The following is a 23503-nucleotide window of genomic DNA, read 5'->3' on the forward strand; positions in this document are numbered from 1 at the left end:
ACACATTCCACACACCACATTCCACACACATTCCACACACCACATTCCACACACATTCCACACACCACATTCCACACGCATTCCACACACCACATTCCACACACCACATTCCACACACATTCCATACACATTCCACATTCCACACACCACATTCCACACACATTCCACACACCACATTCCACACACACAACACACCACACACACTACATTCCACACACATTCCACACACCACATTCCACACACCACATTCCACACACATTCCACACATTCCACACACCACATTCCACACACCTCATTCAACACACATTCCACACACCACATTCCACACACCACATTCCACACACCACATTCCACACACCACATTCCACACACAACATTCCACACACCACATTCCACACACATTCAACACACCACATTCAACACACCACATTCCACACACATCCCACACACATTTCACACACATTCCACACATCACATTCCATCCACATTCCACACACATTCCACACACATTCCACATTCCACACACATTCCACACACACACACCACATTCCACACACACACACACCACATTCCACACACCACATTCCACACACCACATTCCACACCACATTCCACACACCACATTCCACACACCACAACCCACATTCCACATTCCACACACCACATTCCACACACCACATTCCACACACATTCCACACACATTCCACACACATTCCACACACACCACACACACCACATCCCACACACACCACATTCCACACACATTCCACACACACCACATTCCACACATATCCCACACACATTCCACACACACCACATTCCACACACATTCCACACACCATATTCTACACACATTCCACACACATTCCACACCACATTCCACACACATTCCACACCACATTCCACATCACATTCCACATACATTTCACACACCACGTTTCACACACCACGTTCCACACACCACGTGCCACACACCACATTCCACACACATTCCACACACCACATTCCACACACATTCCACACACACACCACATTCCACACACATTCCACACACATTCCACATACCACATTTCACACACATTCCACACACCACATTCCACACACCACATTCCACTCACCACATTCCACACCACATTCCACACCACATTCCACACACATTTCACACACCACATTCCACACACATTCCACACACCACATTCCACACACATTCCACATTCCACACACATTCCACATGCCACACACATTCCACACATCGCATTCCATACACATTCCACACACCACATTCCACACACATTCCACACACCACATTCCACACACATTCCACATTCCACACACATTCCACATTCCACACACATTCCACACACACCACATTCCACATTCCACACACCTCATTCCACACACCACATTCCACACACATTCCACACACACCACATTCCACACACATCCTACACACATTCCACACACACCACATTCCAGACACACCACATTCCACACATATTCCACACACATTCCACACCACATTCCACATACATTCCACACACCACATTCCACACACCACATTCCACATACCACGTTCCACACACATTCCACACACCACATTCCACACACATTCCACACACCACACACATTCCACACACAACACACCACACACACTACATTCCACACATGTTGGAAAGGCGATCCCAGGGGGGACAGAAGATGTCTCACTGCCCGCCCCGAGACCCACCTCTCTCTATAGAAGAGGCCGAGCGCCGTAGGGAGGCCTCCTTGGCGAGGCTCCTTCCTACGATCGTACAGTTGAGCAATCACCCTACCACAGACGGACACCACACGCAGGGATATTCTCAAGAATCTTTATATAAGAAATTAAGGCACGCTCTCGTAAGATTGTGACACAGGGATCGGGGGATCCGTAAAGTCTTGGCTTCGGGAAAGAGGGGGGTAGCGGGGCAGTCTTGGCACCAACTGGTGCGTTGATAGTTCAAGGGGTCAGGCCGCGACAGCGTCAGCAGGGCCTCGCAGGTGGTTCAGCTTGGTCAGGCCGCGAAAGCGTCAGCAGGGCCTCGAAGGTGGTTCAGCTTGGTCAGGCCGCGACAGCGTCAGCAGGGCCTCGAAGGTGGTTCAGCTTGGTCAGGCCGCGACAGCGTCAGCAGGGCCTCGAAGGTGGTTCAGCTTGGTCAGGCCGCGACAGCGTCAGCAGGGCCTCGAAGGTTCCAGGTGCATGAGTTCGGATCGGGATCAGCCGCGACAAGGTCAGCAGGGCTTCGACTCCAAGATACAACTCAAGTCCTAATTCAGGGCTGGCGCAGATATAGGGCTGGAGTCCTTTGATGTCCGGACCCTCGCGCCTGGGGGTCAGAGGGGCCATGATGAAGGTGTCCAGACACCCAGCAGGAGGGTGGAGCCAGCGCCCAGGGAGGCCAGAGGGCGATCGATACCAGGCGTCTGGGGATGGCTGGAGGGCCATCGAAACTCCCCTCCTCCGGGATCCGCCAAGTGGCCACTCTACCACCTGGGAGGATCTTGGTGCCTCGATGTTGGGGCTTCGCTGAGGCCGGGGCCAGGGATGGCTGCGGCCACGTGCTCGGGACGTGATGGGCCCAAGATGGAGTCGGGCCGGAATGGTGGCCTGGCATGGTCGCCAGACCGGCAGGGTTGGCGAGCAGGGTCCGCCTGGGGGGGAGCCGTGAGTTGCCAGGGGGGCTGCTCTCGTCGGTGATTCGTGTTCAGGGAGGTCGACAGAGGGTCGACGGAGGGCCTATGTCGTCCCGGGCCCGCCACGTGGGAGGGGTCGGACCACGCCACGAGGCCGGGTCCAACACACGTCCCCTCCAGCTGAAGGCGGGGAGAGTCACCCATCTTCCTGGGGATTCTCCTCGTCGAGGCGGAAGAAGCGGGACAGGCCATCAGCGTTGGCGTGGTCGTTGCCAGGGCGATGCTCCACAGTGAAGTCCATCCCTTGGAGGGAGATGGACCATCGCAGCAGCTTGGGGTTTTCGCCACGCATCTGCATCAGCCACCGCAGGGGCCGGTGGTCAGTCTGGACCCGGAAGTGGGTGCCGAAGAGGTAGGGCCTGAGTTTCTTGAGGGCCCACACGACGGCGAAGGCCTCTCTCTCAATGGTGCTCCATCGCTGCTCTCTAGCCAGCAGCCGTCGGCTGATGAAGGCCACAGGATGGTCAATCCCTTCAGGGCCAATCTGAGATAGGACCGCCCCGATGCCATGCTCCGAGGCGTCGGTCTGGACTACGAACTCCCGGCTGTAGTCAGGGGCTTGGAGCACAGGGGCGGTGCACATGGCTGTTTTCAAAGTCTCGAATGCCACCTGACACGCGGGTGTCCATTGTACTTTCTGGGGCCGGTTCTTCGAGGTCAGCTCAGTGAGGGGCCCCACAATGCTCCCATAGTTCTTTATGAAGCGCCGATAATATCCAGTGAGCCCCAGGAAAGCTCGGACGGGTGTCTGGGTGACCGGGGGCTCCCAGGCGACGATGGCTTCAATCTTGGGTCGGAGGGGAGCCACGTGGCCGCTCCCCACTTGGTGTCCCAGGTAGGTCACGGACCCTTGACCTATCTGGCACTTGCTGGCTTTCACAGTTAGTCCGGCCCGCCGGAGGGCCGTCAGGACCTCCCAGAGGTGCCTCAGGTGCTCGGCCCAGTGGAGGCTGTACACTGCGATGTCGTCTAGATAGGCGGCACTGAATTCTTCTAGCCCCGCCAGCACTTTGTTCACCAGTCTCTGGAAGGTTGCTGGGGCGTTTTTCATACCGAAGGGCATCACCTTGAATTGGAAGTGGCCATCGGGTGTTGAGAAGGCCGATCGCTCCTGGGCGCCAGGGGTGAGGCCAATCTGCCAATACCCGGCTGTGAGGTCGAAGGTACTGAGGTACTTGGCGGCTCCCAATCGGTCGATTAGTTCATCGGCCCGGGGATTGGGATGCGCGTCGGTTCTGGTAACAGCATTCAGTCCCCGGTAGTCGACACAAAACCTGAGTTCTGGAGGGGTGCCCGGTGCGGCGGCTTTGGGGACCAAGACAACTGGGCTGGCCCAGGGACTGTCGGAGGGTTCGACCACCCCCAGGGCCAGCATTTTGGTAACTTCTGTCTGGATGCAGGCCCGAACTCGGTCGGGAACTCGGTAGGCCCGGTGTCGCACTGGCTGGCTGTCCCCGTTGTCGACATCGTGGACACACCACTGGGTAACTCCGGGGGTGAGGGAGAACAGGTCCGTGAATTGCCCCAACAGCTCTTGGCAGTCCCGGCGCTGTACGGGGGTCAGGTCGGAGGAGAGAGAGATTCCCTCGATGGAGCCGTCTTTCTCAGCGTACCCTAGGAGGTCGGGCAGGGGCTCGGAGTCATCCTCGGCCCCATCATCTGTAGCTAGCAGTAGTCTCAGTTCGGTGCGGGCAAAATGAGGCTTGAGCCGGTTGGCGTGCAGAACCCGGAGGGGGTTCCCGGGTGACTCCATGTCCACGAGATATGTGACGGGGCTCTTGCGCTCGATCACCTTGAAGGGGCCCGACCATTTGTCCTGGAGGGCACAAGGTTCGACCGGGGACATGACCCAGACCTGCTGGCCCGGCTCGAACTCAATGGATGAAGAGTTCTGGTCATACCAGCGTTTCATGTCTTCCTGACTGGCCTCAAGGTTGGCCTCGGCAAGGGCCCGGAACTTCCGAGTCTGGCTTCGGAGGGTCAGGAGGTACCGGTAGACATCCGGCGGTGCGTCTTGGACTGTAGTTTCCCAGCCTTCTTTGACCAGGCTGAGGGGACCTCGGACAGGGTGCCCGTACAAGAGTTCAAAGGGGCTGAACCCTAGGGACTTCTGTGGTACCTCCCGATAGGCGAACAAGAGGCAGGGCAGCAGGACTTCCCATTTGCGGCGGGGGGGCTCTTTTAGGCCCTGGATCATCCCCTTGAGTGTCCGGTTAAACCGCTCCACCACTCCATTCCCTTGGGGGTGATATGGGGTGGTGAACTTATACGTGACCCCGCACTGTTGCCACAGGGACCGCATATACCTCGATATAAAGTTTGTGCCCCGGTCGCTCACGACTTCTCGGGGGAACCCCACCCTTGAGAAGATCCCCATCAGTGCTCGGCCCACCACGGGAGCCGTTATGGTTCGGAGGGGGATGGCTTCGGGATAGCGGGTGGCATGATCCACCAGGACGAGGATGAAGCGATGCCCTTGCGAGGTTCGAGGGTCCAGGGGCCCCACAATGTCGATCCCTACTCGCTCGAAGGGGGTGGTCACTACTGGAAAGGGTTGGAGCGGGGCCTTCACCTTCCCCCCGCTCTTTCCGCTGGCTTGGCATGTCGGGCAGGTGCGGCAGTGGTTATGCACATCGTTGCGCATTTTCGGCCAGTAAAAATGGGTCACCAGGCGGCTGTAAGTTTTGTCCTGCCCCAGGTGCCCGGCGAGGGGCACATCGTGGGCCAGGTTCAAGAGAAAGTCTCTGAATCGTAGGGGGACCACCAACACCCGGCTGGCCCCCAGCTCGGCAATTTTCTGTACACTGTATAGGAGGTCGTGATCCCAGTAGACCCAGTGGGACCCCGAGGAGTCCCCGGCAGCTTGGGCTGTGGCTTGCTGCCGGGTCCCCTCGAGGGAGGGGCAGGCCTTCTGTTCCTGCCGGAATTGCTCTCGGGTGGGACCACCCTCTTGGTGCCATTGGGCTAGTTCGGGTATGGCGCTGAGTTCGGCGCTGCCTTCCCGGTCGTGTTCCGATGGCTCGGGCTCGGATTCTTCATCGACTGCGGCCGGTGCTGGCGCAGGCCACTCTGGCTCTTCCGTCGGGGTGGCCTCGGTTGCCGCCGGGGCACGGGCAGTCATAGATCGGGTCGTAGCGCAGACCCACTCTGGTAGTCCCATCATTCCTAGATGTTCTCTCCGCTCGACTTGGGCCCAGGGAGAGCTCTCGAGGTCGTTTCCGAGGAGGCAGTCCACGGGGGCGTCGTCCCGGATGGTCACCTTGAGGGTGCCCGACACCCCCCCACTCGAAGGGGATTCGGGCCATCTGACACAGAGTCTCGGAGTTGTCGGCGGCCCGCACGGGGCATCGCACGTTTGGTATGATCTGTTCGGGGGTCACCAAGTGGCAGCGGATGGCCGTCACACTGGCTCCCGTGTCTCGGAGGGCTTCGGTCCGTCGTCCATTGATGTGGACCCACTGATGGTATTTTTGAGTGTTGCTCGGTAGCGGGGCTTGGGGGACCATATCTCTTTCGCCCAGGCGGGCTAGGACCATGGCGGCCGGTTCATACTCGGTTTGATCTTCATTGTAGATCTCTTCGTCTTCTTCTCCCCCTTCTCCCAAGGCTGCAGCAGCGAACTGGCGGGTCGGAGGCCCGGTGGTGCCGGGACGCTGGTTCATGGGGCAGAGGGGGTCACTGGCATAGTGACCGGGCCGCTGGCATCTGTGGCACGTAATGTTCGGGCGGGGCCCCGGCCGTGCGGGAGGGGTCCCTCTTCTGATCAGGGATGGCGAAGTGTTATTCTGGGGGGACCCCTGCGGGGGACTCCGTCCCGGGGCCGGCGGAAAGTCCCGGCTCCTGTTCTGGCCTCCTCCGCCGCCACGCTGGCGGGGGTGCCCCTGGCCGTTCCGTCCCGGTTCTTCTATTGGGGTCCGGGGGACCCGGGTGCTCACCCATCGATCGGCCTCGACGGCGAGTCTTCGGGGCTCAGTCAGCTTGCTGTCGAGGAGATGTTGTCTGAGCTCGACAAAGCAGTTGTTGGAGAGGTGCTCCCAAACGATGAGGTCGAACAGCTGCTGGTAGGTGGACACTTTGCTGCCCTTGATCCATCCTTCCAGGGCCCGGCTATAAAAGTTTACGTACTCCACCCAGGTGGTACCGGGGATCTTTTTGCAATCTCTGAACCTCTGTCGGTACATCTCGGGGGTGAGGCCATACCGGGTGAGCAGGGCGTCCTTCATGTGGTCATAGGAGGACATCACGTCCTCGGCCAGCTCTAGCAGGGTGTCTCTTCCTTCGCTGACAAATCTCTCCCATAAGCTGGCACCCCAATCTTTTCGCGGGATGCGGTGCGCGGTCATGGCAACTTCATACGCCTTGAACCATTGCTGGATATCGTCATTCTTGTAATATTCCTTGACGATGTCCTTGGGAATGTGGACCTTCGGGTCGGCAGGAGGAGGAGGCTCCCGGGTCACCGCGGCGCCAGCCCCTTCGATCTTGGGTTTGATCTCTAGTTCTTTGAGGCCACGCTCGTGTTCGTACGTGAGTTTTTTTTCTTCCAACTCCCTTTGTCTCCGCCTCTCTTCCAGATCTCCCTCTAATCGTAGTTGCTCAATGGCCATTTTCTTTTCTGCTAATTGAAGTTCTCCATCCAGCCGGAGTCGGGCGAGCTCTAGTTCATGGAGCCGACTCCTCTCTCGCTCCCGGGCGTCTTCGTGGGAGAGGCCCGGTTCTCTGTTGGCGGTTCTCTCTTCTACTGGGGTTATGCCTGTACTCAGGGGTACTTCTAGGACAATGTCATCGTCAGTTTGGGGTGGAGTCGCTCCGGTCTCCACCCATGTTTGCAGCGCTTCTTTAAAATCGTCTTTTGTGCTTAGTCTGGTGTAGCGATACCCAGGGCTTTGCAGAATTGTTTGAGTTCTTTATGGGTGTATTCCTCTAATCGTTCCTTCTGGAATTCTGTGGTCGTTCCGGCTTCCTTAGTATTCATGGGGTGTGTGTCTCTGTTAGTAGTGGCGAGTTACTCGCTGTACGATTTGCGCGAGCTCGGATCCCGTCGCTTGCCACCAATGTTGGAAAGGCGATCCCAGGGGGGACAGAAGATGTCTGACTGCCCGCCCCGAGACCCACCTCTCTTTATAGAAGAGGCCGAGCGCCGTAGGAAGGCCTCCTTGGCGAGGCTCCTTCCTACGATCGTACAGTTGAGAAATCACCCTACCACAGATGGACACCACACGCAGGGATATTCTCAAGAATCTTTATATAAGAAATTAAGGCACGCTCTCGTAAGATTGTGACACAGGGATCGGGGGATCCGTAAAGTCTTGGCTTTGGGAAAGAGGGGGGTAGCGGGGCAGTCTTGGCACCACCTGGTGCGTTGATAGTTCAAGGGGTCAGGCCACGACAGCGTCAGCAGGGCCTCGGTATAGTTCAGCGTGGTTCAGGCCGCGACAGCGTCAGCAGGGCCTCGCAGGTGGTTCAGCTTGGTCAGGCCGCGACAGCGTCAGCAGGGCCTCGAAGGTGGTTCAGCTTGGTCAGGCCGCGACAGCGTCAGCAGGGCCTCGGAGGTGGTTCAGCTTGGTCAGGCCGTGACAGCGTCAGCAGGGCCTCGAAGGTGGTTCAGCTTGGTCAGGCCGCGACAGCGTCAGCAGGGCCTCGAAGGTTCCAGGTGCATGAGTTCGGATCGGGATCAGCCGCGACAAGGTCAGCAGGGCTTCGACTCCAAGATACAACTCAAGTCCTAATTCAGGGCTGGCCCAGATATAGGGCTGGAGTCCTTTGATGTCCGGACCCTCGCGCCTGGGGGTCAGAGGGGCCGGGATGAAGGTGTCCAGACACCCAGCAGGAAGGTGGAGCCAGCGCCCAGGGAGGCCGGAGGGCGATCGATACCAGGCGTCCGGGGACGGCTGGAGGGCCATCGAAACTCCCCTCCTCCGGGATCCGCCAAGTGGCCACTCTACCAACTGGTAGGATCTTGGTGCCTCGATGTCGGGGCTTCGCTGAGGCCGGGGCCAGGGATGGCTGCGGCCACGTGCTCGGGACGTGATGGGCCCAAGATGGAGTCGGGCCGGAATGGTGGCGCGCATGGTCGCCAGACCGGCAGGGTTGGCGAGCAGGGTCTGCCTGGGGGGGAGCCGTGGGTTGCCAGGGGGGCTGCTCTCGTCAGTGGTTCGTGTTCAGGGAGGTCGACAGAGGGTCGACGGAGGGCCTATGTCGTCCTGGGCCCGCCACGCAGGAGGGGTCGGACCACGCCATGAGGCCGGGTCCAACAACACACATTCCACATACCACATTCCACACACATTCCAGACACCACATTCCACACACATTCCACACACCACATTCCACACACATTCCACACACATTCCACACACCACATTCCACACACATCCCACACACCACATTCCACACACATTCCACACACCACATTCCACACACATTCCACATTCCACACGCATTCCACATTCCACACACATTCCACACACACCACATTCCACACACCACATTCCACACACCACATTCCACACACCACATTCCACACACCACATTCCACACACCACATTCCACACACATTCCACACACCACATTCCACACACACCACATTCCACACACATCCTACACACATTCCACACATACCACATTCCAGACACATTCCGCACACACCACATTCCACACATATTCCACACACATTCCACACACATTCCACATTCCACACTCCACACACCGCATTCCACACACATTCCACACACCACATTCCACACACATTCCACATTCCACATTCCACACACATTCCACACACCGCATTCCAAACACATTCCACACACACAACGTTCCACACACACCACATTCCACACACCACGTTCCACACTCCACATTCCACACACCACACATTCCACATTCCACAAACATTCCACACACATTGCACACACCACATTCCACATACATTTCACATTCCACACACCACATTCCACACACATTCCACATTCCACACACCACATTCCACACACATTCCACACACCACATTCCACACTCCACACATTCCACACACCACATTCCACACACCACACACCTTCCACACACCACACACCTTCCACACACAACACACCACACACACTACATTCCACACACATTCCACACACCACATTCCACACACATTCCACACACCACATTCCACACACATTCCACACACATTCCACACACCACATTCCACACACATTCCACACACATTCCACACACATTCCACACACATTCCACACACATTCCAAACACATTCCACATTCCACACACCACATTCCACACACCACATTCCACACACATTCCACACACATTCCACACACCACATTCCACACACATTCCACATTCCACACTTATTCCACATTCCACACACATTCCACATTCCACACACATTCCACACCGCATTCCACACATATTCCACACACCACATTCCACACACATTCCACACACACCACATTCCACATTCCACACACACCACATTCAACACACCACATTCCACACATCACATTCCACACTCCACACACATTCCACACACCACATTCCACACACCACACACCTTCCACACACAACACACCACACACACTACATTCCACACACATTCCACACACCACATTCCACACACATTCCACACACCACATTCCACACACATTCCACACACCACATTCCACACACATTCCACACACATTCCACACACATTCCACACACATTCCACACACATTCCAAACACCACATTCCACACACATTCCACATTCCACACACCACATTCCACACACATTCCACACACATTACACACACCACATTCCACACACATTCCACATTCCACACTTATTCCACATTCCACACACATTCCATATTCCACACACATTCCACACCGCATTCCACACACATTCCACACACCACATTCCACACACATTCCACACACATTCCACACACACCACATTCCACATTCCACACACACCACATTCCACACACCACATTCCACACATCACATTCCACAAACATTCCACACACCACATTCCACACACACCACATTCCACACACATCCTACACACATTCCACACACACCACATTCCAGACACATTCCGCACACACCACATTCCACACATATTCCACACACATTCCACACACATTCCACACCACATTCCACATACATTCCACACACCACATTCCACACACCACGTTCCACACACCACGTTCCACACACATTCCACACACATTCCACATTCCACACACCACATTCCACACACATTCCAAACACCACATTCCACACACCACACACCTTCCACACACAACACACCACACACTCTACATTCCACACACATTCCACACACCACATTCCACACACATTCCACACACCACATTCCACACACATTCCACACACCACATTCCACACACATTCCACACACCACATTCCACATACATTCCACACACATTCCACACACCACATTCCACACACATTCCACATTCCACACACCACATTCCACACACCACATTCCACACACATTCCACACACCACATTCCACACACATTCCACATTCCACACACATTCCACACCGCATTCCACACACATTCCACACCGCATTCCACACACATTGCACACCGCATTCCACACACATTGCACACACCACATTCCACATACATTTCACATTCCACACACCACATTCCAAAGTCCAAAGTCCACATTTGTAAAGCGCACAATCACCCGTAAGGGTCTCTAGGCGCTGGGGGGCCGTCGGGAAGATTAAGCGAGCTATTGCCCAGAGTCACATGGTGCTGGGCTAACCTGCCGCCGGGGCTCGAACCGTGGTCCCCAGATTCCAGCGTCAGTCGCCCTGGCCGCGGCGCCACACCTCTCCCCACATTCCACACACATTCCACATTCCACACACCACATTCCACACACATTCCACACACCACATTCCACACACCACACACCTTCCACACACAACACACCACACACACTACATTCCACACACATTCCACACACCACATTCCACACACATTCCACACACCACATTCCACACACATTCCACACACATTCCACACACCACATTCCACACACATCCCACACACCACATTCCACACACATTCCACACACCACATTCCACACACATTCCACATTCCACACACATTCCACATTCCACACACCACATTCCACACACATTCCACACACATTCCACACACATTCCACACACACCACATTCCACACACCACATTCCACACACCACATTCCACACACCACATTCCACACACATTCCACACACCACATTCCACACACACCACATTCCACACACATCCTACACACATTCCACACACACCACATTCCAGACACATTCCGCACACACCACATTCCACACATATTCCACACACGTTCCACACACATTCCACACACATTCCACATTCCACACACCGCATTCCACACACATTCCACACACCACATTCCACACACCGCATTCCACACACATTCCACACACACCACATTCCACACACCACACACCACGTTCCACACACCACATTCCACACACCACATTCCACACTCCACATTCCACATTCCACACACCACACACACCACATTCCACAAACATTCTACACACATTGCACACACCACATTCCACATACATTCCACAACCCACACACCACATTCCACATTCCACACACCACATTCCACACACATTCCACACACCACACACATTCCACACACCACATTCCACACACCACACACCTTCCACACACAACACACCACACACACTACATTCCCCACACATTCCACACACCACATTCCACACACATTCCACACACCACATTCCACACACATTCCACACACCACATTCCACACACATTCCACACACCACATTCCACACACATTCCACACACATTCCACACACCACATTCCACATTCCACACACCACATTCCACACACCACATTCCACACACCACATTCCACACACATTCCACATTCCACACATATTCCACATTCCACACACATTCCACACCGCATTCCACACACATTCCACACACATTCCACACACATTCCACAAACACCACATTCCATATTCCACACACACCACATTCCACACACCACATTCCCCACACCACATTCCACACACATTCCACACACCACATTCCACACACACCGCATTCCACACACATCCTACACACATTCCACACACACCACATTCCAGACACATTCCGCACACACCATATTCCACACACATTCCACACACATTCCACACCACATTCCACATAACTTCCACACACCACATTCCACACACCACATTCCACACACCACGTTCCACACACATTCCACACACATTCCACATTCCACACACCACATTCCACACACATTCCAAACACCACATTCCACACACCACACACATTCCACTCACTACACCACACACACACTACATTCCACACACATTCCACACACCACATTCAACACACATTCCACACACCACATTCCACACACCACATTCCACACACATTCCACACACATTCCACACACCACATTCCACACACCACATTCCAAACACCACATTCCACACACATTCCATACACATTGCACACACATTCCACATTCCATACACCACATTCCACACACATTCCACACACCACATTCCACACACACACCATACACAACACACCACACACACTACATTCCACACACCACATTCCACACACCACACACATTCCACACACCACATTCCACACACATTCCACACACCACATTCCACACACATACCACACACCACATTCAACACACATTCAACACACATTCCACATTCCACAAACATTCCACACACTGCATTCCACACACATTCCACACACCACATTTCACACACATTCCACACACCACATTCCACACACATTCCACACACCACATTCCACACACCACATTCCACACACATTCCACATTCCACACACCACATTCCACACACCACATTCCACACACATTCCACACACATTCCACACACCACATTCCACACACATTCCACATTCCTCACACATTCCACATTCCACACACATTCCACACCGCATTCCACACACATTCCACACACCACATTCCACACACATTCCACACACATTCCACACACCACATTCCACAAACATTCCACACACATTGCACACACCACATTCCACATACATTCCACATTCCACACACCTCATTCCACACACATTCCACATTCCACACACCACATTCCACACACCACATTCCACACACATTCCACATTCCACACACATTCCACATTCCACACACATTCCACACCGCATTCCACACACATTCCACACACCACATTCCACACACATTCCACACACATTCCACACACATTCCACACACCACATTCCACAAACATTCCACACACATTGCACACACCACATTCCACATACATTCCACATTCCACACACCGCATTCCACACACATTCCACATTCCAAACCCCACATTCCACACACATTCCACATTCCACACACATTCCACACACATTCCACACACCACATTCCACACACCACACACCTTCCACACACAACACACCACACACACTACATTCCACACACATTCCACACACCACATTCCACACACCACATTCCACACACATTCCACACACCACATTCCACACACATTCCACACACCACTTCCACACACATTCCACACACATTCCACTCACCACATTCCACACACATTCCACATTCCACACACCGCATTCCACACACATTCCACACACCACATTCCACACACATTCCACACACCACATTCCACACACATTCCACATTCCACACACATTCCACACACTGCATTCCACACACATTCCACACACCACGTTCCACACTCCACATTCCACACACCACACATTCCACACACCACAAACATTCCACACACATTGCACACACCACATTCCACATCCATTTCACATTCCACACACCACATTCCACACACATTCCACATTCCACACACCACATTCCACACACATTCCACACACCACATTCCACACACCACACACCTTCCACACACAACACACCACACACACTACATTCCACACACATTCCACACACATTCCACACACCACATTCCACACACATACCACACACCACATTCCACAAACATTCCACACACATCCCACACACCACATTCCACACACCACATTCCACACACATTCCACACACATTCCACATTCCACACACATTCCACATTCCACACACATTCCACATTCCACACACCACATTCCACACACATTCCACACACATTCCACACACACCACATTCCACATTCCACACACACCACATTCCACACACACCACATTCCACACACCACATTCCACACACCACATTCCACACACATTCCACACACCACATTCCACACATACCACATTCCACACACATCCTACACACATTCCACACACACCACATTCCAGACACATTCCACACACACCACATTCCACACATATTCCACACACATTCCACACACATTCCACCACATTCCACACACATTCCACACACCGCATTCCACACACATTCCACACACACCACATTCCACACACCACACACCACGTTCCACACACCACATTCCACACACCACATTCCACACACCACATTCCACACACCACATTCCACATTCCACACACCACACACACCACATTCCACAAACATTCCACACACATTGCACACACCACATTCCACATACATTCCACAACCCACACACCACATTCCACACACATTCCACATTCCACACACCACATTCCACACACATTCCACACACCACACACATTCCACACACATTCCACACACCACATTCCACACACCACACACCTTCCACACACAACACACCACACACACTACATTCCACACACACTACATTCCACACACATTCCACACACCACATTCCACACACATTCCACATACCACATTCCACACACATTCCACACAACACATTCCACACACATTCCACACACCACATTCCACACACATTCCACATTCCACACACCACATTCCACACCACATTCCACACACCACATTCCACACACCACATTCCACACACATTCCACACACCACATTCCACACACATTCCACACACATTCCACATTCCACACACATTCCACATTCCACACACCACATTCCACACACCACATTCCACACACCACATTCCACACACCACATTCCACACACATTCCACACACCACATTCCACACACATTCCACACACATTCCACACACCACATTCCACATACATTCCACACACATTCCACACACCACATTCCACACACATTCCACATTCCACACATCACATTCCACACACCACATTCCACACACATTCCACACACCACATTCCACACACATTCCACACACATTCCACATAACTTCCACACACCACATTCCACACACCACATTCCACACACCACATTCCACACACCACGTTCCACACACATTCCACACACCACATTCCACACACACCGCATTCCACACACATCCTACACACATTCCACACACACGACATTCCAGACACATTCCGCACACACCACATTCCACACCTATTCCACACACATTCCACACCACATTCCACATAACTTCCACACACCACATTCTAAACACCACATTCCACACACATTCCATACACATTGCACACACATTCCACATTCCACACACCACATTCCACACACATTCCACACACCACATTCCACACACACACCATACACAACACACCACACACACTACATTCCACACACCACATTCCACACACCACACACATTCCACACACCACATTCCACACACATTCCACACACCACATTCCACACACATACCACACACCACATTCAACACACATTCAACACACATTCCACATTCCACAAACATTCCACACACTGCATTCCACACACATTCCACACACCACATTTCACACACATTCCACACACCACATTCCACACACATTCCACACACCACATTCCACACACATTCCACACACCACATTCCACACACATTCCACACACATTCCACACACCACATTCCACACACATTCCACATTCCACACACCACATTCCACACACCACATTCCAAACACATTCCACACACATTCCACACACCACATTCCACACACATTCCACATTCCACACACATTCCATATTCCACACACATTCCACACCGCATTCCACACACATTCCACACACCACATTCCACACACATTCAACACACATTCCACACACACCTCATTCCATATTCCACACACACCACATTCCACACACCACATTCCACACACCACATTCCACACACATTCCACACACCACATTCCACACACACCGCATTCCACACACATCCTACACACATTCCACACACACCACATTCCGCACACACCACATTCCACACATATTCCACACACATTCCACACACATTCCACACCACATTCCACACACCACATTCCACACACCACATTCCACACACCACATTCCACACACCACATTCCACACACCACGTTCCACACACATTCCAAACACCAGATTCCACACACCACACACATTCCACACACGACACCACACACACTACATTCCACACACATTCCACACACCACATTCCACACACATTCCACACACATTCCACACACCACATTCCACACACATTCCACACACCACATTCCAAACACCACATTCCACACACATTCCATACACATTCCACACACATTCCACATTCCACACACCACATTCCACACACATTCCACACACCACATTCCACACACACACACCACACACAACACACCACACACACTACATTCCACACACCACATTCCACACACCACACACATTCCACACACCACATTTCACACACATTCCACACACCACATTCCACACACATTCCACACACCACATTCAACACACATTCAACACACATTCCACATTCCACAAACATTCCACACACTGCATTCCACACACATTCCACACACCACATTTCACACACATGCCACACACCACATTCCACACACATTCCACACACACCACATTCCACATTCACACACACACCACATTCCACACACCACATTCCACAGACCACATTCCACACACATTCCACACACATTCCACCACCACATTCCACACACACCACATTCCACACACATTCCACACACCACATTCCACACACCACATTCCACACACCACATTCCACATACATTCCACACACCACATTCCACACACATTCCACACACCACATTCAACACACATTCAACACACATTCCACATTCCACAAACATTCAACACACTGCATTCCACACACATTCCACAAACATTCAACACACTGCATTCCACACACATTCCACACACCACATTTCACACACATTCCACACACCACATTCCACACACCACATTCCACACACACCACATTCCACACACCACATTCCACACACATTCCACACACCACATTCCAAACACACCACATTCCACACACATTCCACACACATTCCACACACCACATTCCACACACACAATCCACACACCACATTCCACACACCACATTCCACACACATTCCACACACATTCCACACACATTCCACACACATTCCACACACCACATTCCACACACATTCCACATTCCACACACCGCATTCGACACACATTCCACATACCGCATCCCACACACATTCCACACATATTCCACACACACCACATTCCACGTTCCACACACACCACATTCCACACATCACATTCCACACACATTCCACACACATTCCACACACCACATTCCACACACACCACATTCCACACACATTCCACACACCACATTCCACACACATTCCACACACATTCCACATTCCACACACATTCCACACACATTCCACATTCCACACACCGCATTCCACACACATTCCACACACCACATTCCACACACATTCCACACACCACATTCCACACACATTCCACATTCCACACACATTCCACACACCGCATTCCACACACGTTCCACACTCCACATTCCACACACCACATTCCACACACCACACATTCCACACACTACAAACATTCCACACACATTGCACACACCACATTCCACATACATTTCACATTCCACACACCACATTCCACACACATTCCACACACCACACACCTTCCACACACAACACACCACACACACTACATTCCACACACATTCCATACACATTCCACACACCACATTCCACACACCACATTCCACACACATTCCACACACATTCCACACACATTCCACACAGCACATTCCACACACATCCCACACACCACATTCCACACACATTCCACACACATTCCACACACATTCCACATTCCACACACATTCCACATTCCACACACATTCCACATTCCACACACCACATTCCACACACATTCCACACACATTCCACACACATTCCACACACATTCCACACACACCACATTCCACATTCCACACACACCACATTCCACACACCACATTCCACACACCACATTCCACACACCACATTCCACACACCACATTCCACACACATTCCACATACCGCATTCCACACACATTCCACACACATTCCACACACACCACATTCCACATTCCACACACACCACATTCCACACACCACATTCCACACACCACATTCCACACACATTCCACACACATTCCACACACCACATTCCACACACACCACATTCCACACACACCACATTCCACACACCACATTCCACACACATTCCACACACATTCCACATTCCACACACATTCCACATTCCACACACCGCATTCCACACACATTCCACACACCACATTCCACACACCACATTCCACACACATTCCACATTCCACACACATTCCACACACCGCATTCCACACACATTCCACACACCACGTTCCACACTCCATATTCCACACACCACATTCCACACACCACACATTCCACACACCACAAACATTCCACACACATTGCACACACCACATTCCACATACATTTCACATTCCACACACCACATTCCACACACATTTCACATTCCACACACCACATTCCACACACATTCCACACACCACACACATTCCACACACATTCCACACACCACATTCCACACACCACACACCTTCCACACACAACACACCACACACACTACATTCCACACACATTCCACACACATTCCACACACCACATTCCACACACCACATTCCACACACATTCCACACACATTCCACACACCACATTCCACACACATCCCACACACCACATTCCACACACATTCCACACACATTCCACACACCACATTCCACACACATTCCACATTCCACACACATTCCACATTCCACACACCACATTCCACTCACATTCCACACACATTCCACACACATTCCACACACACCACATTCCACATTCCACACACACACCACATTCCACACACCACATTCCACACACCACATTCCACACACCACATTCCACACACCACATTCCACACACACCACATTCCACACACACCACATTCCACACACACCACATTCCACACACATCCTACACACATTCCACACACACCACATTCCACACATATTCCACACATATTCCACACACATTCCACACACATTCCACATTCCACACACCGCATTCCACACATACATTCCACACACCACATTCCACACACCGCATTCCACACACATTCCACACACACCACGTTCCACACCCACCACACTCCACACACCACATTCCACACACCACGTTCCACACTCCACATTCCACACACCACATTCCACATTCCAAACACCACACATTCCACACACCACATTCCACAAACATTCCACACACATTGCACACACCACATTCCACATACATTTCACATTCCACACACCACATTCCACACACATTCCACACACCACATTCCACACACCACACACATTCCACACACATTCCACACACCACATTCCACACACCACACACCACACACCTTCCACACACAACATACCACACACACTACATTCCACACACATTCCACTCACCACATTCAACACACATTCCACACACCACATTCCACACACCACATTCCACACACATACCACACACCACATTCAACACACATTCAACACACATTCCACATTCCACAAACATTCCACACACTGCATTACACACCACATTTCACACACATTCCACACACCACATTCCACACACATTCCACACACCACATTCCACACACATTCCACACACATTCCACACACCACATTCCACACACATTCCACACACATTCCACACACATTCCACACACATTCCACACCGCATTCCACACACATTCCACACACCACATTCCACACACATTCCACACACATTCCACACACCACATTCCACAAACATTCCACACACATTGCACACACCACATTCCACATACATTCCACATTCCACACACCACATTCCACACACATTCCACATTCCACACACCACATTCCAAACACATTCCACACACCACATTCCACACACATTCCACATTCCACACACATTCCACATTCCACACACATTCCACACCGCATTCCACACACATTTCACACACCACATTCCACACACATTCCACACACATTCCACACACCACATTCCACAAACATTCCACACACATTGCACACACCACATTCCACATACATTCCACATTCCACACACCGCATTCCACACACATTCCACATTCCAAACCCCACATTCCACACACATTCCACACACCACACACATTCCACACACATTCCACACACCACATTCCACACACCACACACCTTCCACACACAACACACCACACACACTACATTCCACACACATTCCACACACCACATTCCACACACCACATTCCACACACATTCCACACACCACTTCCACACACATTCCACACACATTCCGCACACCACATTCCACACACATTCCACATTCCACACACCGCATTCCACACACATTCCACACACCACATTCCACACACATTCCACATTCCACACACATTCCACACACTGCATTCCACACACATTCCACACACCACGTTCCACACTCCACATTCCACACACCACACATTCCACACACCACAAACATTCCACACACATTGCACACACCACATTCCACATCCATTTCACATTCCACACACCACATTCCACACACATTCCACATTCCACACACCACATTCCACACACATACCACACACCACATTCCACAAACATTCCACACACCACATTCCACACACATTCCACACACCACATTCCACACACCACATTCCACACACATTCCACACACATTCCACATTCCACACACATTCCACATTCCACACACATTCCACATTCCACACACCACATTCCACACACATTCCACACACACCACATTCCACATTCCACACACACCACATTCCACATTCCACACACACCACATTCCACACACCACATTCCACACACCACATTCCACACACCACATTCCACACACATTCCACACACCACATTCCACACACACCACATTCCACACACATCCTACACACATTCCACACACATCCTACACACATTCCACACACACCACATTCCACACACATTCCACACACACCACATTCCACACATATTCCACACACATTCCACACACATTCCACATTCCACACACCGCATTCCACACACATTCCACACACCACATTCCACACACATTCCACACACCGCATTCCACACACATTCCACACACCGCATTCCACACACATTCCACACACACCACATTCCACACACCACACACCACGTTCCACACACCACATTCCACACACCACATTCCACACACCACATTCCACATTCCACACACCACACACACCACATTCCACAAACATTCCACACACATTGCACACACCACATTCCACATACATTCCACAACCCACACACCACATTCCACACACATTCCACATTCCACACACCACATTCCACACACATTCCACACACCACACACATTCCACACACATTCCACACACCACATTCCACACACCACACACCTTCCACACACAACACACCACACACACTACATTCCACACACATTCCACACACCACATTCCACACACATTCCACATACCACATTCCACACACATTCCACACAACACATTCCACACACATTCCACACACCACATTCCACACACATTCCACATTCCACACACCACATTCCACACACCACATTCCACACACCACATTCCACACACATTCCACACACCACATTCCACACACATTCCACACACATTCCACATTCCACATTCCACACCGCATTCCACACCGCATTCCACACACATTCCACACACCACATTCCACACACATTCCACACACCGCATTCCACACACATTCCACACACACCACATTCCACACACCACGTTCCACACACCACATTCCACACACCACATTCCACACACCACATTCCACACACCACATTCCACATTCCACACACCACACACACCACATTCCACAAACATTCCACACACATTGCACACACCACATTCCACATACATTCCACAACCCGCACACCACATTCCACACACATTCCACATTCCACACACCACATTCCACACACATTCCACACACCACACACATTCCACACACATTCCACACACCACATTCCACACACCACACACCTTCCACACACAACACACCACACACACTACATTCCACACACATTCCACACACCACATTCCACACACATTCCACACACCACATTCCACACACATTCCACACACCACATTCCACACACATTCCACACACCACATTCCACACACATTCCACACACATTCCACACACCACATTCCACACACATTCCACATTCCACACACCACATTCCACACACCACATTCCACACACCACATTCCACACACATTCCACACACCAC

The sequence above is a fragment of the Lissotriton helveticus genome, chromosome 7 (assembly GCF_964261635.1).
Source record: "Lissotriton helveticus chromosome 7, aLisHel1.1, whole genome shotgun sequence".
Taxonomy (NCBI): domain Eukaryota; kingdom Metazoa; phylum Chordata; class Amphibia; order Caudata; family Salamandridae; genus Lissotriton; species Lissotriton helveticus.